This window comes from Protopterus annectens, chromosome 13.part0 (assembly GCF_019279795.1).
Source record: "Protopterus annectens isolate FY-2018-M chromosome 13.part0, PAN1.0, whole genome shotgun sequence".
NCBI lineage: Eukaryota > Metazoa > Chordata > Ceratodontiformes > Protopteridae > Protopterus > Protopterus annectens.
In genome coordinates, this window is record NC_056747.1 from 979,322,792 (window position 1) to 979,350,187 (window position 27,396).

The window sequence follows — 27,396 nt, forward strand, 5'->3', positions numbered from 1 at the left end:
TGTGGCTGGTGCTGCTCGTAGGAGGAGCTCTGGTAGACATGCACCTGCCATACAGGGTGCAGCAGCTGGTATCACCAGACGCATGTTTCAGACTGTAATGGCGGCACAGGCAGAACCAAGAAGGGCAGAGGCTGCAGAGGGCCGCAATCCATTCCTTAAATGAGAACATCCAGTCATTGGCGAATGCTCAACAGCAGCTTGCCGATGTTCTGGATAGGAGATTAGGTGAGATGGTTGGAATCCTCGACCGAGGCATGTCAATCCGCGAGCGTGAGCTGTCTGTGCTGGAACACCTGGTAGGGGTGAGGCGTAGGACACGTGGCCGTAGGCCAGCAACACCACCTAGTGCAGGTCGACGTGTGCGTGCCACCTCTCATGCCCACTCACACAGTGCTGGTAGCAGCAGTAGTGCAGCTGGTGCTACACCAACCACACCAGGACACAGCAGGCCACGTGGACATGGCCCTGGCCGGTCCCAGCGTGGACACGGTTCCAGCGGACATGTGTCATCGGAGAGTGGCCACTCCATACCTCCACCCGGTAGTGCCCATGCGACCCCAGGCAGGCACGGGTCACGTGGCCGCAGGCGGACACAGTGAGCCATACAACCTGCACTGTACAGTCTGGGGCTGCCAAGTATACCCCGTGTAGGCATCACAGATGGCTGAACTGTGTACACACATACCCACACACAGCAGATACAACTGTAGGGCTCCACCACATCCACATGCATACTGCACAGTCATGCCCAGTATATGCACCGGCCCTTACACACACACATGATGTCATCCATTGGTACAGCCTATGCCCCTGGCACACATATCACCCTGTGCATATGATGAAGCCTCTGCCGCAGCACCGTGTTCCACACCATCGGTGCACGGTTATGCAAACATATTCTGATGCACAGGGTGGACAAGATAGTGAGAGGTGTATGTGATACCTGTGTCCGCATAGTGCGCGATGTGTATGTTGCAGTGGTTGTGTATGACAGGTGACAGGTGCGTATGTGACGTGGGTTGTGTACCGACATCATGCAGCAGACATACCATGTAGTGCAGGTGCAGCATACATTGATCTGTGTACACGGTATGCGTGGCGGTTACATGTGTAGCACCATGTTGGTTCTGTTAACCTGTATGCCAAATATGGTGTACTTGCATGTGCCTACTGGGAGCACTGTTATCAGTCCCCACATGTAGCTGTGGGTTACCCACAGGCACATCTGGCAATATCAGCATACCACAGGTACCCGCAACCTGCATGGACCCCTACATAGGTACATAGGCGCATAGGTACATACCAGCCTATGTGCCCTACGGCATGTGTAAGCCTAGCCAGAGTGTGTGTGGCTGTCACCACCCCTTAGGATGAGGATACTACATCCATCGGTTCACTGTCCCTCTGTCCAGCAGTGACACAGAGATGATGCCTGGCGCATACCTACGATCAGACATCCACACGTCAGGATTACTCTTGGACAAAGTCAGTCAGTGGCTCTGCTTCACATGGGCTGGGAATCCTTTCCATGTTGTAGGGGGTCTCTGGGCGATGACCCTGTCCCCCCAGCACGTCCTATTGATGTCCGTGTTGAGGTGTCTGTCAGTTGCATCTGTGCGCGTGTTTGCTTGGAGCCTAGGAGGTGGAACATGTCCATGTCACCCAGGTCGGACATGGCCGTGTATGACAGGCACAGATCACCTCAGAGCAGACGGGCTGAGAAGGTATACAGCCGGAGTCCCCTCGGTCGGGCAGCGTGTGACACATGTCTCAGCACCTTCATCCCTGTGTTGTGGAACGTTTGTGGTCCTTCCGAGTGCTGCAGGTGTCAGGTTAGGTACATCCCAGATGTGGCATTGTATGCAATCATTGGTCTGATGTGTGAAGAGTACAGGGGTACAATGAACTCCCCTGATGTGGATGTGAATCCCTTCCTGAACAGGTGGCCACAGTGGAATGTCTTCCCAACCACATTGGCAATGTGAGTGTCGACAGAGGTTACCGACAGGTGTGGTACCCATGTCCCTGATCACGTCCACCATGTGTAATGGATTACCACCTATATGGTAAGTCGGGGTGAACATGTCTTTCACACTGGGTAGGTCTACACCTTCCCTGGCATGTAGCATCAGGCCATGGCTCTGGCACCAGTTATCCATTTCTATGAGACCCCAGGTGGATGTCCGTGTCTGATGGGGTGTTGAGTATGGTGGCCGGTGTGCAGTCATCTGCATACCTTGTCTGCCACAATCCCCCTATGTTTGCATGCACATTGGAAGGTTGAATGCTGAACAGGAGGGGGCCCAGGACTGAGCCCTGTGGGCCACCAGTCGAGACCAGCTTGGAGTCTGACATGGCACCAGGAACACAAACCCTGTGTGGTGTGACCTCCATCCAGTTGGCAAACCATCGTGTGACATATGTCTCCACATGTACGCTAGTGAGCCTTTCCATGCTGCCCACGTGGAGTGTTGTTTGAACGCACCCGCCAGGTCATGGTAGTCTGTGCAAACCGACGTACCCCCATCAATGGCCTTAGTGACCCCTCCAGACAGGTCGAGCAGGTTTGGGAGGCAGGATCTGCCCTTGACTAAGTCGATGTGGGTATGTTCCGGTATTGGCTGTACACCACTGTCTGTATTTATGGGCTCCAGTATGGACCTCCCCACAGCTTTGCAGACAAGGCTTGTCAAGCTGATAGGGCAGGGATGTCTACAGTCCATAAGAGCACTACCCTGGTGTAGTGGGACCACAGTTGCCGTATGCCATCCAGCGGGGACCTAGCCCGTAGTAAGCCTAAGATGACACAGCGGCCTTATGTGTGGGGCGAGGGCCTCAATGAGGTTGTGTAGCACACAGCCAGGGACACCATCTGGTCCCATTGGTGCTGTGTTCACCGCTTAACAGATATCAGATCTCTCCTGGGCATACGGGATGTTTGGGAGGCTAGACTCTGGTGGGATGGATACGTCCCCTCTTGGGGGGGGTAGATGTATGCATGGAACATGTCCGCTGGTTTGTTGACAATGTCTGTGGGTTCAGTGATCATTGTACCATTCTGGAGTAATTCCGGCATGACTGTGTGCTCCCACCCATGTCCCTACCACAGCTAAGGAAGGCCCTATGGTTGTCTTATGTGTCCTCTGCAGTACCACTCCCACAAGCGGCCTTGGATGATTGTATGTGTGATCGTATGTTAACGCCGGTATTAATCAGTGATGCCTTCCCTGGTACTGATATTGCTCTGTCATGTATTAGCTCCAACTCTTGTTGTACAGTTTGTCAATGGCTGGGGTCCACCAGACCATGTGCCTGCCTTCGGTGGACAAGGTCCTGATGTTATCAGGATCGCTTGGTGCAGACATCCCTGGGGGTGCTCATAGAAGGCATTTGTAAGGGTTTCAGCAGTGTGGCCTGTGTTTACCACTGGCATGGAGGCCTTGTAGGGTACCACACCGGTCGTATGACGTGTGTGGTTCGCTGTGGAGAGGTCGTCACTTTGGTCTCCCATGCCGGTGTTGGGTGCAGGATGCGGATCACCAGTGGATTCACTATACGGTCTGACATCACCATTGAGGGATGTACATCCTGTGTGGAGCATATCGTCCCCATGTGTGATGATCAGAACTGGTATACGTCCCCCCCTTGTGGGTATGGTGCATGGGTGTTCCACAGCAGTCAGGTGTATGAACACCTGGGACCTTTGGCGTAGGGTGTTGTGTCCTGGGTAATGTTCTCGGTCTATGTATGGGTGGTTGATGTCACCCAATATGACGGTGTTGTGAGAGCATTCACACTCACCAGTGTCTTCAGGAAGGCTGTGCAGGTATCCTGGGTTTGGGAGGGTGGTCTGTAGCATGCAACAAACTGTAGGGCAGTCCTAACCATGGTTAATTGCACCTGGATATTCCCCGCTGCTACGTGCATCTCTGCCAACATGGAGGTGTGTGTATCCTTCATGGAAATGGAGACTCCCCCTCCTTCTGTGTTAGGTCCGGGTTATGGTCCTGAACGCATGATATGGGGTATGACCCGATAGTGCTGGGGTGCTCTCAGCAGCCCTGACCAATGTTTCAGTCACAGCACTGACATCGATGTCCTCCATACTGAGGAGGGCATTTGAGGGTGTGCAGCTTGGCCGTAGACCACTGGCAGTGAGCAGTATTATCCTGTGTGTTCTCCAGGCTTGTAGTGTAGGGTGGTAGGTTTATCATTCCAGCCGTGCCTGCAGTGAGCACTGTGGGGGTGGCAGGTGCCTTCGCCAAACCCTTGAAGACCTGGCGACAGCTGCCAGCCATACCATGCGAAGCGTGGCGTGCCAAGCATGTCATCCCAGGTATGAGGAATCCGGATCCCTCAGACTGACACCGGTAACCAGGCACATTATCAAGGGTGACCACATTGAGCCAGTATAGTGGCATCATACTTGATGAGGGTGGGATACTGCCCAGGGTCAGGGACATGCCGGCCTGGGCTACACAATCTGAGTGGCCCTCTATGTCTCCTGTAATGTATCCCAGGGTGGTATGCCACCAGTCGTTGACACCAGCATGGGCAATGACCGCGCCATACCTGTACATGCTGCGGAGTGACCTGAGTGCGTGTGTTATGTGGCGTATTCCAGCGCCCGGCAGGCAGTATACTGTGATGATGCCCCTGTCCAGAGTGGTGGGTGGGACGCCGGTGTCACTGGCAGTGGCGCCACCCATTACAGGTGTGTCTGGCAGTGTGTGTGTCGCCTTTGGGGTTCGACAGTTTAGCACACAGACGTTGAGAAGTATGTGTTGCATGTCCTATGTCTTGTGGAGGCAGTAGCTTGTGTGTCTGCTTCACAGTGCTCGTTAGGTTCGTGACATGTCTTACAGTGCCTCCAGGTATGTCTTAGTGTGTTCATGTGTTTGATTAGCATTTGCGATAGTCACATGTGACACTGGGTATGTGGTGAGCATGGTGTCCTTCCCCTCCCGCGTGGTCTTGCCGGTCATGGTTTGAGAGAGCACAGCCTCCTGTCTGGCTATATAGTTGCGTCTGTCACATGTATTATGTTCATTGGGGGAGGTGCGGCTTGTCCGTGTCCATGAGGCACCTGTAACAGTGGCCAGGACGCCCAGATTCACCATCTGAACAGGAGAGGTCGCTAGCAATTGACCCTTCGACATGCCAGAGAATGTGAATGCATTTGCTGTGTAACCAGTTCAGAAGGCACCTATAGGGAAGTGGGCACACAAGGGGATTCTAGGCCAGTGTAGTACTCCATTTAGTATACATGTACTTTATCTATGTAGGAATACTATGGGAGCAGGTGCAGAGCTTTTGTGATATAGAGAACAGACAGTCGGGATTGCAAGAAGAGAGGTCATACACATAAACCTGCGGAGCACGGAGCCGGATACAGTGTAACGTTGCTTACACGGTACATGACGCACATGTCCACACATATACTGCACCTGACGCCTGTGGTCGGTGCCACAGGCTACGGTGGACAGAGACATCACATACATGGCATGACACAGTACAGGTATGGTGACATTCTGCAGGTGTCGTACGCAGTGTGCTGGCTACTGTCCGCAGGTGTCACCTGTCAGCTGTGGTGCACAGTGTTCGACAGTCGGATGCTGTACCGGTACAGGAATATTCCCGTATTCACGGGGCATACACCTCTATGGCACACACACCATTGTGTGCAGATGGGGACACCTGTCTGTGTGGTCGGCACCCTCACAAGACAATGCACCGACGCGCCATGTCACAGGGGGTGGTCTTGCACAAGTGGCCAGTAAGGCTCACAGGTATGGCAATGATAGGGCTGTACAATGCAGCACCACTACGGGATGGTCACCCTGTGTGGTCAGTGTCCAGTCACAACACGATATCTGCATACACCCTCTCAACAGGCAGCAGACATACACACATGTTGACACACTGACATGGTGGTGGCCACACATGTCTACACGGAGGGAAGACGTGTTGCATGTACTACACCATCCACATCGATGCACCCCACACTGAGGTAGGTACAGATCTCTACCATGGTGTACAGTGATGTGTGGCACGTGGCACATAGTCCCCGATCTGTGGCATACATGGGCACACATTCCTGCACACATGTTGGTGCTAGGAATGCCACACCCGCTACATGGGATTTGTGCAGGCGTGCAGCGGTATGTGGTGCATCCTGCGTACTACCACTGTATCTGGCAGCTGTGCCAATATCTGCACGTGGGAGGTGGTAGGGGTTACAGTGGCAATGTGACATATGGTCGATCCCGCATGGCCGATGGGTATGCATCATGGCAGCGCTGTCATGTAAAGGCGACATAGCAGACTGTATGCACATGGCAGGGTAGGATGGTGTGTGACACACGTGTGACCAGCACCTGCACACATGCATGTGGACAGGTGTTTAAACAAATGGTGTACACACAGACTGCCATGCGTGCTGTTACTATGCCACCATATGACGGCCCCCATGATGGGTATGCATGTGGGAGGGGGTTGCAACTGTGTTACGGACACCAGACACCGCCCCTGCATGGCTGCACCATGCACAGTACACGTGTCACATGTATCCCCTGTTGCCATGTGTGTATGCATTGCTACGTTGTGACATGTGTGTCAACATACATGGAACATGGACTGTGGTTTGGTATCACAGCTGTCACAGGCAAACTGTACAAGGGTATGTGTCCCTGTGAACACCGCTACACCCTGTAGGGGGTGCATACCACAGACATGTATCTGCCTTCCCTTCGTGTGTGTATTACCGCGTACGCCTGTGTCATGCATGTGGTACATCACAGGCTTCATATGTGTCCTGCGTGCAGTCCATGCACACAGCCAGGAAATCACATATGTCACATATCCGGACATTGTTTCACTGTGGTACAGCTGCAGTCATGTGTCATACCTGTGTCAGGCCCGTGGTATGTGTGGAGCATGCCTGTCCATGTATACCGGTACGGGTGGACTACATCACACCTGTGGGATCATTGATAGTACATGTGTACTCTGCACGACGGACGTACACCGCCACATAGTCTTCTGGACATATGTCACATGCAGTTTCTGGACCGTGAGGCATACTGCTGCACCGATGACATGGTGCTGGCATAGCAGCTACAGTGTACACTACGGTGTGTACATGTTCAGCCTGCACTCGTGACGCCTGTGCTGTCATCTGTGTGTGTACGTGTGACTGCATGTGTGTCCACCCTGCGCGTGTGTATGGGTTTACCTGGCCGTGACTTGCGGTGTGTGCACTCCGTCTGCATGCCGGACGGCGCGTAGCACATACTACGTGTGTGAGCATGGCCGGGTCGCTGTTGTGTGGGTGGACACACACGACGGTCCACATTCTGCCTCCCATGCCGTCGCCCCATGTGTATGCCTGTCTGCACTGTGCCGATTCTAAGTGTCTGAGCATGCCCAGTAAGCAGCTGTGTAGATGGACACACAGTACAGTGCACACCGTGACCGTCTGCATTGATACCCCGGGTGCATGCCTGTCTGGCCTCCACAACTGCCACGTCTGTGGCATGGCCGGGTTGCTGTTGTGTGGCTGGACACACACGACGGTCCACATTCTGCCTCCCATGCCGTCGCCCCATGTGTATGCCTGTCTGCACTGTGCCGATTCTAAGTGTCTGAGCATGCCCAGTAAGCAGCTGTGTAGATGGACACACAGTACAGTGCACACCGCGCCCGTCTGCATTGATACCCCGGGTGCATGCCTGTTTCCCCTCCGCAACTGCCACGTCTGTGGCATGGCCGGGTTGCTGTTGTGTGGCTGGACACACACGACGGTCCACATTCTGCCTCCCATGCCGTCGCCCCATGTGTATGCCTGTCTGCACTGTGCCGATTCTAAGTGTCTGAGCATGCCCAGTAAGCAGCTGTGTAGATGGACACACAGTACAGTGCACACCGCGGCCGACTGCGTTGATACCCCGTGAGCATGTCTGTCTCCCCTTCGCAACCGGTGGGTGTGAGAGGCATGGCCAGTACACCAGTCGGGGGTACACACGACAGTCGGCACCGATGTCTGCTACTAGGCTGTAGCCATGGCCATTGACATCCTGCATAGCCATGGTGACCATCCAGGTGACTCATATGTGGCTGTCATGCCACATTGGCTGCCTACATCCTGCACGCCGGATGCCCTCTCATAGGGTATACTGTAATGTGGTGCATCCCGTATTCATGTCGTGATGTACTGCTCCGTAGTTAGTTGGTATTCCCGACTGCAGCACTACCGTGTTACTGTACGGCCACCTTGGGATGGTAACAGGCTGTGTGACTGCGCACTCTGTCTTCATTCCCTATCGGCCGCATTGCCTCTGCAGATGATACCACCCACCTAGGGGTATGCCTCCTGACAGTGCTGTGCTCAGTAATCTCGGTAGCGCGTTCTGTAAATGCATCATGCTGTAGTGAGTTCATGTAGGTAGGCGTAGGTTCGACTCCCGGCCCTTGTGTGTGTGTGTGTGTGTGTGTGTGTGTGTGTGTGTGTGTGTGTGTGTGTGTGTGTGTTTCCAGCTGCCTCTGCAGATGAACATGCTTTTAGACGCTTCGCAACACATACCTTGGCTATTGCCAGCTATTCCCTTACGGGTGATGTCACCCGCCTAGAAGTATGCCTCTGACAGCGCTGTGCTCAGTAATCTCGGTAGCGCATTCTGTAAATGCTTCATGCTGTAGTGAGTTCATGTAGGTAGGCGTAGGTTCGACTCTCGGCCCTTCCTGTGTGTGTGTGTGTGTTTCCAGCTGCCTCTGCAGATGAACATGCTTTTAGACGCTTCGCAACACATACCTTGGCTATTGCCAGCTATTCCCTTACGGGTGATGTCACCCGCCTAGAAGTATGCCTCTGACAGCACTGTGCTCAGTAATCTCGGTAGCGCATTCTGTAAATGCTTCATGCTGTAGTGAGTTCATGTAGGTAGGCGTAGGTTCGACTCTCGGCCCTTCCCTGTGTGTGTGTGTGTGTGTTTCCAGCTGCCTCTGCAGATGAACATGCTTTTAGACGCTTCGCAACACATACCTTGGCTATTGCCAGCTATTCCCTTACGGGTGATGTCACCCGCCTAGAAGTATGCCTCTGACAGCGCTGTGCTCAGTAATCTCGGTAGCGCGTTCTGTAAATGCTTCATGCTGTAGTGAGTTCATGTAGGTAGGCGTAGGTTCGACTCTCGGCCCTTCCCTGTGTGTGTGTGTGTGTGTGTGTGTGTTTCCAGCTGCCTCTGCAGATGAACATGCTTTTAGACGCTTCGCAACACATACCTTGGCTATTGCCAGCTATTCCCTTACGGGTGATGTCACCCGCCTAGAAGTATGCCTCTGACAGCACTGTGCTCAGTAATCTCGGTAGCGCGTTCTGTAAATGCTTCATGCTGTAGTGAGTTCATGTAGGTAGGCGTAGGTTCGACTCTCGGCCCTTCCTGTGTGTGTGTGTGTGTGTGTGTGTGTGTGTGTGTGTGTGTGTGTGTGTGTGTGTGTGTTTCCAGCTGCCTCTGCAGATGAACATGCTTTTAGACGCTTCGCAACACATACCTTGGCTATTGCCAGCTATTCCCTTACGGGTGATGTCACCCGCCTAGAAGTATGCCTCTGACAGCGCTGTGCTCAGTAATCTCGGTAGCGCGTTCTGTAAATGCTTCATGCTGTAGTGAGTTCATGTAGGTAGGCATAGGTTCGACTCTCGGCCCTTCCCTGTGTGTGTGTGTTTCCAGCTGCCTCTGCAGATGAACATGCTTTTAGACGCTTCGCAACACATACCTTGGCTATTGCCAGCTATTCCCTTACGGGTGATGTCACCCGCCTAGAAGTATGCCTCTGACAGCGCTGTGCTCAGTAATCTCGGTAGCGCGTTCTGTAAATGCTTCATGCTGTAGTGAGTTCATGTAGGTAGGCGTAGGTTCGACTCTCGGCCCTTCCCTGTGTGTGTGTGTGTGTGTGTGTTTCCAGCTGCCTCTGCAGATGAACATGCTTTTAGACGCTTCGCAACACATACCTTGGCTATTGCCAGCTATTCCCTTACGGGTGATGTCACCCGCCTAGAAGTATGCCTCTGACAGCGCTGTGCTCAGTAATCTCGGTAGCGCGTTCTGTAAATGCTTCATGCTGTAGTGAGTTCATGTAGGTAGGCGTAGGTTCGACTCTCGGCCCTTCCCTGTGTGTGTGTGTGTGTGTTTCCAGCTGCCTCTGCAGATGAACATGCTTTTAGACGCTTCGCAACACATACCTTGGCTATTGCCAGCTATTCCCTTACGGGTGATGTCACCCGCCTAGAAGTATGCCTCTGACAGCGCTGTGCTCAGTAATCTCGGTAGCGCGTTCTGTAAATGCTTCATGCTGTAGTGAGTTCATGTAGGTAGGCGTAGGTTCGACTCTCGGCCCTTCCCTGTGTGTGTGTGTGTGTGTGTGTGTGTGTGTGTGTGTGTGTGTTTCCAGCTGCCTCTGCAGATGAACATGCTTTTAGACGCTTCGCAACACATACCTTGGCTATTGCCAGCTATTCCCTTACGGGTGATGTCACCCGCCTAGAAGTATGCCTCTGACAGCGCTGTGCTCAGTAATCTCGGTAGCGCATTCTGTAAATGCTTCATGCTGTAGTGAGTTCATGTAGGTAGGCGTAGGTTCGACTCTCGGCCCTTCCCTGTGTGTGTGTGTGTGTTTCCAGCTGCCTCTGCAGATGAACATGCTTTTAGACGCTTCGCAACACATACCTTGGCTATTGCCAGCTATTCCCTTACGGGTGATGTCACCCGCCTAGAAGTATGCCTCTGACAGCGCTGTGCTCAGTAATCTCGGTAGCGTTCTGTAAATGCTTCATGCTGTAGTGAGTTCATGTAGGTAGGCGTAGGTTCGACTCTCGGCCCTTCCTGTGTGTGTGTGTGTGTGTGTGTGTTTCCAGCTGCCTCTGCAGATGAACATGCTTTTAGATGCTTCGCAACACATACCTTGGCTATTGCCAGCTATTCCCTTACGGGTGATGTCACCCGCCTAGAAGTATGCCTCTGACAGCGCTGTGCTCAGTAATCTCGGTAGCGTTCTGTAAATGCTTCATGCTGTAGTGAGTTCATGTAGGTAGGCGTAGGTTCGACTCTCGGCCCTTCCCTGTGTGTGTGTGTGTGTGTGTTCACAGCTTCCCTAGTAGAGTGGAGTTATTTTAGACGCTTGGCAACACATACCTTGGCTATCGGCGGCCATTCCTTTACGGATGTTGTCACCCACCTGTACATGTGCCTCTGACGGTGGTGTGTTCGGTGGTCCACGTAGCGCGTTCCATACCTGTGTCATACTGTTGTGCAGTTGGGTATGTGGGGGTGTGGTCAATCACCATGCCTGCCACATGTGTGTGTGTGTCCATGCTCCCAGCTGCATGGGTTCATAGGGTATGGCTTTGAGGTTTCCGCAGAACACTCATATCCTGCCGCCATCCCTGTGTTTGTGGATGGTGAGACGCAGCTCGTGGACTGCTTGTGTGCCTGCTGTGGTTGGCGACCTCCGTAGCGTGTTCTCCACGTGCACCCTGCTATGGTGTGGTGGGGTGGTGCTGTGTACGTTACACGCACGGGCTTGCCACATGTGTCCGTCTGTATCTCTGTCATTGTATATGTACGTACCTATGTTGTGCCCGTAGTGCTGCTCTTGCATGGACAGCTGTCTGTCCCATGTATCGCATATTTGCACGGCTGACACATAGAACTGTGGTACGATGCATATCCACTCATTGTCCATGCACCGTCCGTATTCCAGAACACCCTAGAGACATCTGCTGGATATCGTGGCAGACAGCTATCCTTGCTGTACTGACACTGTACCCGTATACGCCATAAGCCTTGTGTGTAATTGCCTATTTATGGTGTGTGTATGTCTAACTGTGCTGTATGCATGGTCGTGTGTGTCCCGCTATAGCCATCTGTGCAGGTGTCGCCACTATGGGTACTCCTTGTGGACCGCTGTTTCATGTGCACTTCTGCACATACCTGCAGACCGTACTACCCCCCACGGCAGCGCCTTAGATCGACTGCTGCCCTAGGCTGTAGGGCTCCATGGCACACCACCACAACACATGGTGCCCCCATCCTGGTATACCTACATGACACACCTACTAGACAGGTGGCCCTACTAGTGCGGCGCCCTGGGCAGCCGCAGGATTGGCGTATGCCTACGGCCGGCTATGAGCACATCACAAGGCATACGTCTACATTCGGTGTTTTACGACGGCTAGGTTATAATACCAGAGGGGGGACCTCATCAACTATGCTTTAGAATGCGGATTTAGATGGATTATTAGGTGGAGGGTTGACCACACACCAGGGCTGACCGGTGAAACACTGCTGAAGCCTCTTTTGAGAAGCAGGTGGCTTAAACCCCCGTGACAGGAATGTAGTTTAGGTACAGATATACAGTTAACACACATTAGTCCACTCTTTCAGTTGTGTACCACTGTATTACATTGATATGATATGCATATCTTCTATATATATTGTTAGATCTTTGATTGATGAGTATTAGGCATAGTACAATATCATATAATACATGTGTTACTAGGATGTTTTCTGAGATGTTAATATATGTGTGTGTAGTTAACATTGCGTCTGTGCTTTCTATGCTGTGGTTACATGTTCATTGTTTGCTGAGAAATTAACCAATGAAAGTGTAAGGGGGGATATTTAAAGCCTGGATGCTTCTATGTCATGTGTAAGTCTGACGGAGCCTACGGGTGAAAGCGCTTACATGTCCATGAAGTAACCTTTGTATACCATTTGTGACCTGTCGTGGACAATGTCTACGTTGACTGTTTCATCTACCTATGTGTGTTTTGGATTGTGTGCCATAAGGTGCCAGCGGTTCTTTGTTGTTGATTAGGTGTATTCCATGGTCAATTGGCATTAATCCTATTAATTCACTGAAGGATGTTCTCCATAAGTGGGAACGCCATAGTGTGACCATCCTATGACCTTCCTAGCTGACGTTGTTTTTGTGCCATTGGTATGTGTTCCACAGGTCGCCCATTTCTTCCGCGGTATGGAAGCGAGTGATCCCCATTATGGTGCTGGCAGATTGAGTGCTGTGTACGCCGGTATTCGCACGGCGGTCTGGCTTTGTATGGGGTGTGTCTACTGTAGTCCCTATCTGTATTTCCTGTGTTATGCCTCACTGCAGCTGTGTGATTCCACCAGGTTTGCAGTTATGGGTGCCATCTTGGTCCTACGCTTGTCCATCCATGGCGATTGCCTACTGGACACTGGTATAGAGCAGTACACATTTCACACCTGCATTTAGCATTATCCGGTGGATGCTTTGCACAATTAGTGGGGAGTAAGGCATGTGCTACTCCCACATCCCTCCCACGGTGCGGGACAACGTATTATCTGCCAGACAACACCGAGCCCCGTTCCTGCATACCCAGGATCCCATGGCTGCAACCCTCGACGGTACCCATTACACATCCGTCATGTGCGGGAATGGGATGTGGACGCACCTCTATGGACTCTACAATCTGGGAATTTCTGTTCATATGTCCTGCATTTCATGGACAGTTGTCATCAACCTTGAACACGCTGGAGGTGCATATGTCTGGCTGTCCCGTAGTCACGGCTGTCAGTTCTTCTGGGTCTCTCGATCGCAGCTGGTTGACATTGCATACGGATGAATCTTTGGGGTCCTACTATGAACACCAATGTGCATATGTAACGTGTAGAACTTGTTGGACTGTGTCCATCTGGCCAGTGGGTTTGACTGCTGCTGTATGTTCCCCAATCGCGGATGTCTGCTTGCTACCCATATTATGTAGTGCTACATTAACCAGGTTATTCCAAACTGAACCCAGATGGTGTAAATCCAATGATGCAGGCTAGGAAATGCTTTAACTAATCCTCAGATGTCCCATTAGGGAATTTCCGCCACTGTATTGTCAAAATAACACAACCAAAACATGTAGATCCTATTATTTCATTGAAGGATGTTCTTTATAAGCGTGAACGCCATAGTTCAGAGATCCTATGACCTTCCTAGTTGACGTTGCTGGTTTGCCATTAGTATGTGTTCCGCAGGTCGCACATTTGTTCCGCAGTATGGTAGCGAGTGATCCCCATTTTCTTGCTGGCAGATTGAGTGCTGCATACGCCGGTATACGCACGGCGGTCTGACTTTGTATGGGGAGTGTGTACTGTAGTCCCTATCTGCATTTCCTGTGTTATGCCTTACTGCAGCTGTGTAATTCCACCAGGTTTGCAGTTATGGGTGCCATCTTGGTCGTACGTTTGTCCATCCATGGGAATTGCCTACTGGACACTGGTATACGGCTGTACCCATTTCACAGCTGCATTTATCATTCTCCGGTGGATGATTTGCATTATTGGTGGGGGGTAAGGCATGTGCTATACCCACATCCCTCCCACGGGGCGGGACAATGGATTATCTGCCAAACAACACCGAGCCCCATTTCTGCATACCCACGATCCCATGGCTGCAGCCCTCGACGGTACCCATTACACACTATTCATGTGTGCGGGACTGGGATGTGGACGCACTTCTATGGACTCGGCCATATGGGTATTTCTGCTCATATGTCCTGCATTTCATGGACACCTGTCATCAACCTTAAACACGCTGGTGGTGCATATGTCTAACTGTGCCATAGTCACGGCTGTTACACCTTCAGCGCCGCCCTCCATCACGTTTTCATTGCATAGGGTTAAATTTTTGGGTCCTACAATGGACACCGATGTGCATATGTAAAGTGTAGAACCTGTTGGACTGTGTCCATCTGGCCAGTGGGTTTGACTGCTGCTGTATGTTCCCCAATCGCGGATGTCTGTTTGACTACACATATTATGTAGTGCTACGACATCCATGTTTTTCAAACCTGAAACCAAATGGTGTACATCCAAAGATGCAGGTTAGCAACTGCTTTACATAATCCTCAGAAGTCACAGTAGGAAATATCCGCCACTGTATTGTCAGGATAACACCACCATAACATGTAGATCCTATTAATTCATTGAAGGATGTTCTTTATATGTGGGTACGCCATAGCTTCACCATCCTATAACCTTCCTAGTTGACGTTGTTGGTGTGCCATTAGTATGTGTTCCGCAGGTCGCCCATTTGTTCCGCAGTATGGAAGCGAGTGATCCCCATTTTCTTGCTGGCAGATTGAATGCTGTGTACGCCGGTCTGACTTTGTATGGGGGTGTGTACTGTGGTCCCTATCTGTATTTCCTGTGTTATGCCTTACTGCAGCTGTGGAATTACACCGGGTTTGCAGTTATGGGTGCCATCTTGGTCGTACGTTTGTCCGTCCATGGGAATTGCCTACTGGACACTGGTATAGGGCTGTACACATTTCACAGCTGCATTTAGCATTCTCCGATGGATGATTTGCATTATTAGTGGGGAGTAACGCATGTGCTATACCCACATCCCTCCCACGGGGCGGGACAACGGATCATCTGCCAATCAACACCGAGCACCATTTCTGCATACCCACCATCCCATGGCTGCAACCCTCGACGGTACCCATTGCACATCCTTCATGTGTGCGGGAATGGGATGTGGACGCGCCTATGGACTCGGCAATCTGGGGATTTCTATTCATATGTCCTGCATTTCATGGACACTTGTCATCAACCTTGAACACGCTGGTGGTGCATATATCTAGCTGTGCCGTAGTCATGGCTGTCAGTTCTTCTGGGTCTCTCGATCGCAGCCGGTTGACATTGCATACGGATAAATTTTTGGGGTCCTACAATGGACACCAATGTGCATATGTAAAGTGTAGAGCTTGTTGGACTGTGTCCATCTGGCCAGTGGGTTTGACTGCTGCTGTATGTTCCCCAATCACGGATGTCTGTTTGACTACCCATATTATGTAGTGCTACGTAAACCGGGGATTTTCTACACTGAACCCAACTGGTGTGAATCCAATGATGCAGGCTAACAATTGCTTTAACTAATCCGCAGATGTCCCATTAGGACATTCCCGCCTCTGTATTGTCAAAATAACACAACCAAAACATGTAGATCCTATTAATTCATTGAAGGATGTTCTTCATAAGTGGGAACGCCATAGTTTAAACATCCTATGACCTTCCTAGTGGACGTTGTTGGTGTGCCATTAGTATGTGTTCCGCAGGTCGGCTATTTGTTCCGCGGTATGGGAGCGAGTGATCCCCATTTTCCTGCTGGCAGATTGAGTGCTGTGTACGCCGGTATTCGCACGGCGCTCTGACCTTCTATGTGGAGTCTCTACTGTAGTCCCTATCTGTATTCCCTGTGTTATGCCTTACTGCAGCTGTGTAATTCCACCGGGTTTGCAGTTATGGCTGCCATCTTGGTCGTACGCTTGTCCATCCATGGGAATTGCCTACTGGACACTGGTATAGGGCTGTACACATTTCACAGCTGCATTTAGCATTCTCCGGTGGATGATTTGCATTATTAGTGCGGAGTAACGCATGTGCTATACCCACATCCCTCCCACGGGGCGGGACAACGGATCATCTGCCAATCAACACCGAGCCCCATTTATGCATACCCACGATCCCATGGCTGCAACCCTCGACGGTACCCATTGCACATCCTTCATGTGTGTGGAATGGGATGTGGACGCACTTCTATGGACTCGACATTCTGGGGATTTCTGTTCATATGGCCTGCATTTCATGGACACTTGTCATCAACCTTGAACACGCTGGTGGTGCATATATCTAGCTGTGCCGTAGTCACGGCTGTCACCTCTTCTGGGTCTCTCGATCGCAGCCGGTTGACATTGCGGGATAAATTTTTGGGTCCTACAATGGACACCAATGTGCATATGTAAAGTGTAGAACATGTTGGACTGTGTCCATCTGGCCAGTGGTTTTGACTGCTGCTGTATGTTCCCAATCGCGGATGTCTGTTTGACTACCCATATTATGTAGTGCTACGGAACCCATGTCTTTCTACAATTAACCCAAATGGTGTTAATCTATTGCTGCAGGTTAGCAACTGCTTTAACTAATCCTCAGAAGTCCCATTATGAAATATCCGCCACTGTATTGTCAATATAACACAGCCGGAACATGTAGAACCTATTAATTCATTGAAGGATGTTCTTTATAAGTGGGAACGCCATAGTTTAAACATCCTATGACCTTCCTAGTTGACGTTGTTGGTGTGCCATTAGTATGTGTTCCACAGGTCTCCCATTTGTTCCGCAGTATGGCAGCAAGTAATCCCCATGTTGTTGCTGGCAGATTGAGTGCTGTGTATGCCGGTATTCGCACGCCGGTCCGACTTTGTATGGGGAGTGTCTACTGTCGTTCCCATCTGTATTTCCTGTGTTATGCCTTACTGCAGCTGTGTAATTCCACCGGGTTTGCAGTTATGGGTGCCATCTTGGTCGTACGTTTGTCCGTCCATGGGAATTGCCTACTGGACACCGGTGTAGGGCTGTACACATTTCACAGCTGCATTTAGCATTCTCCAGTGGATGATTTGCATTAGTAGTGGGGGGTAAGGCATGTGCTATACCCACATCCCTCCCACGGGGCGGGACAATGGCTTATCTGCCAAACAACACCGAGCCCCATTTCTGCATACCCAGGATCCCATGGCTGCAACCCTCGACGGTACCCATTACACATCCTTCATGTGTGCGGGACTGGGATGTGGACGCACTTCTATGGTCTCGACAATCTGGGAATGTCTGTTCATATGTCCTGCATTTCATGGACACTTGTCATCAACCTTAAACACGCTGGTGGTGCATATGTCTAGCTGTGCTGTAGTCACGGCTATTCACTCCTTTTAGGTCTCTCGATCGCAGCTGGTAGATGTGGCATATGGATCAATTTTTGGGTCCTACAATGGACACCGATGTGCATATGTAAAGTGTAGAACTTGTTGGACTGTGTCCATCTGGCCAGTGGGTTTCACTGCTGCTGTATGTTACCCAATCATGGATGACTGTTTGACTACACATATTATGTAGTGCTACGACAACCAGTTTATTCTGAACTGAACCCAAATGGTGTAAATCCGATGATGCAGGTTAGCAACTGGTTTAAATGAACCTCAGAAGTCCCAATGTGAGATATCCGCCACTGTATTGTCAAAACTAACACCACCAAAACATGTAGACCCTACTAATTCATTGAAGGATGTTCTTTATAAGTGGAAACGCCATAGTTTAACCATCCTATGACCTTCCTAGTTGACGTTGTTGGTGTGCCATTAATATGTGTTCCACAGGTCGCCCATATGTTCCACGGTATGGAAGCGAGTGATCCCCATATTCTTGCTAGCAGATTGGTTGCTGTGTATGCCGGGATTCGCACGGCGGTCTGGATTTCTATGGGGAGTGTCTACTGTAGTTCCCATCTGTATTTCCTGTGTTATGCCTTACTGCAGCTGTGTAATTCCACCGGGCTTGCAGGTATGGGTGCCATCTTGGTCGTAGGCTTGTCCATCCATGGGAATTGCCTACTGGACACTGGTATGGGCTGTACACATTTCACACCTGCATTTAGCATTATCCGGTGGATGCTTTGCATTATTAGTGGGGAGTAGGTCATGTGCTACACCCACATCCCTCCCACGGGGCAGGACAACGGATTATCTGCCAAACAACACCGAGCCCCATTTCTGCATACCCAGGTTCCCATGGCTGCAGCCCTCGACAGTACCCATTACACATCCTTCATGTGTGCGGGACTGGGATGTGGACGCACATCTATGGACACGTCGATCTGGGGATTTCTGTTCATATGTCCTGCATTTCATGGACACTTGTCATCAACTTTAAACACGCTGGTGGTGCATATGTCTCACTGTGCCATACTCACGGCTGTCGCATCATCTGGTGGACGTTAACGGCTGGATGGAATTCTGTTAGGATAAATTTTTGGGTCCTACAATGGACACCAATGTGCATATGTAAAGTTAGATGTTGCTGGACTGTGTGCAACTGGCCAGTGGTTTTTACTGCTGCTGTATGTTCCCCAATCGTGGATGTCTGTTTGACTACCCATATTACGTGGTGCTACGTAAACCAGGTTTTTTAGAACTGAGAACAAATGGTGTACATCCAAAGATGCAGGTTAGCAACTGCTTTAAATAAACCTCAGACGTCCCAGTAGGAAATATCCGTCACTGTATTGTCAACATAACACCACCAGAACATGTAGATCCCCTATGTATTCATTGAAGCATGTTTTCTTTATAAGTGGGAACGCCATAGTTTACATATCCTAGTTGACGTTGTTGGTGTGCCATTAGTATCTGTTCCACAGGTCGCCCATTTCTTCCGCGGTATGGCAGCGAGTGATCCCCATTTTGTTGCTGGCAGATTGAGTGCTGTGTACGCCGGTATTCGCACGGCGGTCCGACTTTGTATGGGGAATGTCTACTGTAGTCCCTATGTGTATTTCCTGTGTTATGCCTTACTGCAGCTGTGTAATTCCACCTGGTTTGCAGTTATGGGTGCCATCTTGGTCGTACGCCTGTCCATCCATGAGAATTGCCTACTGGACACTGGTATAGGGCTGCACACATTTCACACCTGCATTTAGCATTATCCGGTGGATGCTTTGCATTATTAGTGGGAGTAAGGCAGGTGCTACACCCACATCCCTCCCACGGGGCGGGACAACGGATTATCTGCCAAACAACACCGAGCCCTGTTTCTGCATACCCAGGATCCCATGGCTGCAACACTCGACGGTACCCATTCCACATCCTTCATGTGTGCGGGACTGGGATGTGGACGCACTTCTATGGACTCGGAACTCTGGGGATTTCTGTCCATATGTCCTGCATTTCATGGACACTTGTCATCAACCTTAGTAACGCTGGTGGTGCATATGTCTAGCTGTGCCATAGTCACGGCTGTCGCTTTTCTTCTAGTTGAACGATTACAGCTGTATGATGTTCCATAAGTATCAATTTTTGGGTCCTACAATGGACACCGATGTGCATATGTAAAGTGTAGAACTTGTTGGACTGTGTCCATCTGGCGGGTGGTTTTGACTGAACTTCCTAGCTGACGTTGTTGGTGTGCCATTAGTATGTGTTCCACAGGTCGCCCATTTGTTCCGCAGCATGGCAGCGAGTAATCCCCATTTTGGTGCTGGCAGACTGGGTGCTGCGTACGCCGGTATTCGCACGGCAGTCTGACTTTGTATGGGGAGTGTCCACTGTATTTCCCAACTGTATTTCCTGTGTTCTGCCTTACTGCAGCTGTGTAATTCCGCCGGGTTTGCAGTTATGGGTGCCATCTTGGCCGTACGTTTGTCCGTCCATGGGAATTGCCTACTGGACACTGGTATAGGGCTGTACACATTTCACAGCTGCATTTAGCATTCTCCGGTGGATGTTTTGCATTATTAGTGGGGGGTAAGGCATGTGCTATACCCACATCCCTCCCACGGGGCGGGACCACAGATTATCTGCCATACAACACCGAGCCCCATTTCTGCATACCCAGGATCCCATGGCTGCAACACTCGACAGTACCCATTACACATCCTTCATGTGTGCGGGACTGGGATGTGGACGCACATGTATGGACTCGACAATCTGTGGATTTCTGTTCATATGTCCTGCATTTCATGGACACTTGTCATCAACCTTAAACACGCTGGTGATGCATATGTCTAGCTGTGCCGTAGTCACGGCTGTCGCTTCTTCTCGGTGGAATGGCAGCAGCTGGATGATATAGCGTACGGAACAATATTTGGGGTCCTACAATGGACACCAATGTGCATATGTAAAGTGTAGAACTTGTTGTACTGTGTCCATCTGGACAGTGGTTTTGACTGCAGCTGTATGTTCCCCAATCGGGGTTGTCTGTTTGACTACCCATATTATGTAGTGCTACGGAAACCAGGTGTTTCATAACTGAATACAAATGGTGTCCATCCACGGATGCAGGTTAGCGACTGCTTTCAATAAACCTCAGAAGGCCCAATAGGAAATATCCGCCACTATATTGTCATAATAACACCAGCAAAACATGTAGATCCTGTTTATTCATTGACAGATGTTCTTTATCAGTGTGAACGCCATTGTTTAACCATCCTATGACCTTCCTAGTTGACGTTGTTGGTGTGCCATTAATATGTGTTCCTCAGGTCGCCCATTTGTTCCGCAGTATGGTAGCGAGTGATCCCCATTCTCCTGCTGGCAGATTGAGTGCTGTGTACGACGGTAGTCGCACGGCAGTCTGGATTTCTATGGGGTGTGTCTACTGTAGTCCCTATCTGTATTTCCTGTGTTATGCCTTACTGCAGCTGTGTACTTCCACCAGGTTTGCAGTTATGGGTGCCATCTTGCTCGTACGCTTGTCCATCCATGGGAATTGCCTACTGGACACTGGTATAGGGCTGTACACATTTCACACCTGCATTTAGCAATATCCGGTGGATGCTTTGCATTATTAGTGGGGAGTGAGGCATGTGCTACACCCACATCCCTCCCACGGGGTGGGACAACGGATTATCTGCCAAACAACACCGAGCCCCATTTCTGCATACCCACGATCCCATGGCTGAAACCCTCGACAGTACCCATTACACATCCTTCATGCGTGCGGGACTGGGATGTGGACGAACTTCTATGGACTCGACAGTCTGGGGTTTTCTGTTCATATGTCCTGCATTTCATGGACACTTGTCATCAACATTAAACACGCTGGTGGTGCATATGTCTAGCTGTGCCGTGGTCACGACTGTCGCTTCTCCTGGTTGGACGATGAAGGCTGGATGGTATTCCATACGGGACAATTTTTGGGTCCTACAATGGACACCAATGTGCATATGTAAAGTGTAGAACTTGTCGGACTGTGTCCATGTGGCCAGTGGTTTTGACTGCTGCTGTATGTTCCCCATTCGCGGATGTCTGCTTGACTACCCATAGTGTGTAGTGCTACGTAAACCAGGTTTTCCAAAACCGAGACCAAATGGTGTACATCCAATGATGCAGGTTAACAACTGCTTTAAATAATCCCCAGAGGTCCCAGTAGGGAAGTATCACCACTTTCTTGTCAGAATGACACCACCATAACAGGTAGATCACGAGCACTTTGGCCCGGTCTTACCGGGCATTTGCAAATGTAATTAGCAGAAACATATCACTAAATGAATAATAATACATATTTTAATAATAAAGTTTGATCTTATGTTATTTGGACAATAGCTTCTGCTATTGACATACGATGCTGTGGGTGGTGCCGGTTACCATACACATGGCTTTCTCAAAGGCCGAATTCACAATTCTGAACACTACTGTGGTCTCCTGTAAGGACCCTTAGCCAGTGGTCAACATTACTCAAGCCACTGCATCACTTACATATGCCTTCTACCGGCACCTACAGGAATGCATGGATCAGGCATTCCCTTACCCAACTGTGGTTCTTTGTACCAATGCCAAGCATCCAGTGTGGTGTACCCCAGCCATACCCAAGCTGTACAACGAGAGGAAGTGGCTACTACAAGACAGAGCAGACTCCTTGTGAGGTATGACACCCTTGCTCATTATATGTGAAGAGCTACAAGCTCTCATGACATAATCCGGGGCAGGTTCCACAGATATATCTCCATGGACTCGACAGACAATCATACGGCCTTCATTAGCTATGCTGGACACCTGGGAGGTAACTCCCAGATATGCTCTGACTGGGTTCACAATGATGTGAAGTGTACTGAACATACACACATTGCCAACATACTGGCTGACAGGTTCGGTGAAGACATCTCCACCCCCTCCCCCCAACATGGAGAGATGTCTGTACCAGCGGATTGTGGCCCCCGAATGTTCTGTAATGCACAGGTGGGACATGCTCTCTCCAAGGTAGTGAACACAGCATCCATGGGACCAGCTGGTGTCCCGACTGTGTACTCTGCGATCTCATTGAGGAATTAGACCCACAGTTAGGACAGCTGTTTGATCTTAGCTTCACCTCGGGTAACGTACCCAAGTTGTGGCGCACGGCGACTGTAGTCCCACTTCACAGGGGCAGTGCCTCCACTGACCCTGGTTATTACCGTCCCATTAGCATGAGATTCCTTATCTGGAAAGACATGGGGAAGGATCATACTGCAGCCCATAGATGACAACTTAGGGGACCTACATACTTTGCATCCAACCCAGTTTGGCTTGGTCAGGGGCAGATCATGCGTTTAAAACCTGGTTGATGTTTTAGGGACAGTCACCGAGGCCATTGATGAGGGTCATGCAGTCCATACAGCCTACCTCGACCTGGCAAAGGCCTTCAACACAATACCCCCCTCTGGTATCATTGATAAACTCATCGGCTTGGATGTGAACACGTACATCGTGGGATGGGTTGCAAACTGGCTAGGTGACACAACCCACGCTGTCATAGTTGCTGGCAGCATGTCAGACATACTGCATGTCACAGGCGGTGTCCCACGGGGCTCTGCCCTGGGTCCACTCTTTTTCTACATCTACATTTCCAAAGTACAAGCACACACAGGGGGGTTAGGGCTGACATTGTTTGTAGATGACTGCGAACCGGGTGCCATAGTGGGACGGACATCTGACACAGATATCCTTCAAAGGGGCCTCACAGATATGGATATCTGCTGTCAGGGACATGGCCTACAGCTAAATGCCGGGTTATGCATAGTCATACCCATCGGGAAGAACAAGGTCACCCCTGTCCGCCATATGGGTGGCAGTCCACTGATCATGGGGGGAATTACCAGGGATCTGGGGACCCAGGTTGTCAGTCACCATTCGTTGGACACACACGTTGCTATGGTGGTTTGGTAGAACTTCTACATTGCCCACCTGATCATGCAGGGATTCACATCTAGATCAGGGTAGGTCATCGTCTCCTTGTACTTATTACTCATTAGACCTATGATTGAGTACATTGCCCAGTTCGGAAGGTATCTGACCCGACACCTACAGCAGCTGGGAAGACCCCATAGGTTCATCGTCAGACAGATACAGGGTGTCAGGGATTTGTGTTATGCTGCCCCACTGTAAGGACTCCTGCTCCATTCAGTCACATACCACTTGTTCAGTGGTGACCTGTGCCTGACATACGAGGCCATGTCGACCCATATTTGATGACTATGCTTCACCTACTGGATCTACATCCCTCAGAACCACAAGGGCAGGTGACGTGAACCTTGACACGGTCATTAATAGCATGTGTTGGAGTGACACATACATCACCCAGACACTCACTATGCTGTGGAACAACATCACAGTACATGTGAGGCAGAGAACCTTGCTAGCCTTGTTCGAGGGGGATATTGTCCATTGGATGGGGGATTGCACATATACCCCAGGGATTACATCATTGTCACTGCTTGACAGAGGTACAGCAATATAATAGGCATTTTATCTCCAGACTGGAGGGTTGGCAAAGGTAACATAACTGTGGCCTAGGGTTATGGCTGCCCTTGGGTAGATAGCCTACTCTGTACCTATGGACCTATGAACCTATGTTCATAGTTTGTCCCATTCACACTTGTCTATCCCCTATCCTCATTCTTATGTGTATATTTCTGTGGCACGTGATTGAACTATGTATTACCTGCAGGTATGCTGTCTACAGTGCACATACGTCACAGTTGATTACAGTGTATCTGTGTACCTACCTCTGTGATACTGAGGACTACCACACATCCTTCACAGCATTACATGCATATGTCCATTCTATTATTCTTTGGCCTGAGGGGGGGGGGGTGTTAAGGCAACAGTTCCACATGTCCCTGTTTGTGCACGCGTCATGGTGGTCTTTGACCAGCCTCCGTTGCTGTCGTGGGATGGACAGTAGTGTTGGTGTGTGTTTGGCATGTGTTTTCACTGCCGGTACATCTGTGGGAGGTGGGGTTGGCACATGTTCCTCTTTGCAGGGGGCCACATCCTGGACATTTGTGTCATGCATCTACACTTGGCACGTGCCATATGTCCTGTGCTATTCCCACAGTCGTGTATGCCTTCCTGCATTACTACTGCGTGTTACTGGCTGTTTGTATCTGGTACGCATGGCTATTATGGTGGATAGCTTGGCCTATTCCCATGCTATGACATACCCATCCATCCAGGCATATACATGTTATTCCGTCCTTTGCGTTGGCCGTGGGTGTTTGCCCATCCGGCGACGCTACTCTCCATGTGTGATATCCCACCTTCCCCTTCTGTGCCTGTGGCACCCTGTTGGGGCGTCCTGCTTGGTGGGCAGATGTTCCGCCATATGTGTTGTGTTTGACATGTCTGCATAGCTAATCATCGGTACGGTGGCTGAACATACTGCCTTGTCCAGATGTGTACAGTTATGGGCACCGTGGCGTGTGCACGCCTATGGGGTTTCGACAGGTCCATACCACATGCGGGATGTACACATTCTGCCGACACATTCACATGCAGCCATTTGGATATCTGTACCTGAGGTGGGATGTTAACATGTGGGGTACATATTTGCCCGAGTGGCACTGCCTTGGACAATACTTCTTACTACATTTCAGGTATGCCCATTGTGTGTAGGTGTGTAGCTGCACAAGGCTGCCAGCTGGGTTGGGTGCACGGTCGTACATGGGTGCGGGTTACATGCTATGACGGGGCTGTTGTGTATTACATTTGCATGCATGAGTTCCGCTTCTGGATATTACGCTTAGGCATACGCCGTCCTATGTGTATGCGACGAGCACGTTGCTGGGTGTAGTACATGTTGCTATACACATGTTTGCCTGTGTTTAGGGTATCTTGTCTCCTTCTTGTTGTTATATCGACACGGCTACCCGGCTGTGTACTCTCACTACTGCTGGTGACCATGCCCATGTTGCTACTTCTATGTGGTTACGGCGCGCTGACATGCTGCGGTACACCTTCACTGGGTATGCCCACTGACAGTGCATTGCGGGACGGACACGGTATTACGAGTATCCTTTGTTCCTTGGACGAGTACACCTTGGACTTCGTGGGTTAATGTTTGGTTCTCCGTTTTGTGTGAACGGGTACTATGTTGCATAGTCTGCATACGTTTCATTATCCACGGGCCCTGGCTGGTGCGGTTACTATTGCAGGCGGCCTGTGGCAGTCAGCACTTTAGGTTGCTCATCGCCTGCCGGCTTGGCCACACCTCCGGACGCATCGTACTTGGGCTCGCTCACGTGCCCTCCGCACGTGTCTGTGGTTGCGGCGTGCACTCATTACTATGCATATGGCGCTGCTACGCCGATTATTCACTGCACTGCCGGTGCAAGCCTTACACCAGCCTTGCGCCGAGCTTCATGAATCCCGGGGAATGAATAAATAATAAATAAATAAAATAAATCAATAAGGGGATTGTTTCTAGGCCCAGGGATATCATCGTCCATCTCTTTTAAGCCCTCATAATTCCAGTCATTGAGTACTACACCCCCTTTTGCATGTATCTGTATAGACATATGCAACAGCTGTAATGACCACAGAGATAAGGATGCACAGCTTAAACAATTGGCCATACAAGGACCATCTCAAAAATGTATTGATTTCCTCGGTTTTTTACAGACTGCTAAGAGGTGGCCTGTGTCTGGCATATATCGCATTCTCTGCTCCAGCCTTGATGGACCTACTGAATGTCAACAAATCAAACAGCACTAGAAATATTTTGTCATGGGACTGAAGCCTTCTCTGCAACATCAACAGAATGGTGGGGTGTGACAGGTATACCTCCCTGATGATGTCAAACATTACTTGAAGCTATGGATGGGAAATAGAACATTTATTCCAGGGCTTCCTTCTACTTTAGTTGTGGACTGAGGCAGCTACTATATGGTATATACCATGCTTGAAGCCCTTATAAATCTCTATGCTATTACCCCATTATTATCACTATGTGTAATATAAATTATGTCCATATAGGGGTAAAGGAAGCACCATATGAGATGGGAAATTTGCTTAGGCTTAAAGTGACTCATAAGGGCAGATAGTGTAGTGCTATCCTATGAACCTATAATAAACCTTTGAAAGAAAAACATGTCTTTTATAAATTTATACATACAGCATAATGAATACAAGTTATATTGTCATCTTTTATAATTACAAAGTATATTGTTTCTGTTTGACTTAAAGTTTATTTTCTTTTAGTTAATATTTCAGATAGAGAAATAATACTATGCAAAGAGTATTTTTGATTATGTGACTAGAAAAGGCAATGTGCGGAACTGTGAATGTACAGAAAAGGTATTGAGATACTTTATAAAGTTGTTTCCCACCTCTTTCAAAAAACAGAAGGTGATATTTCAGCTTGATTTTTTTTCTTTTTTTGTGGCAGGCAGATCTTTAAAATGCATACTGCTATGTACCACAATATACATCTATATAAACACCATTACTTTATAAAATAATAGCAAAAGTTGCTTTTTAAAAATAGTGAATACATTCATT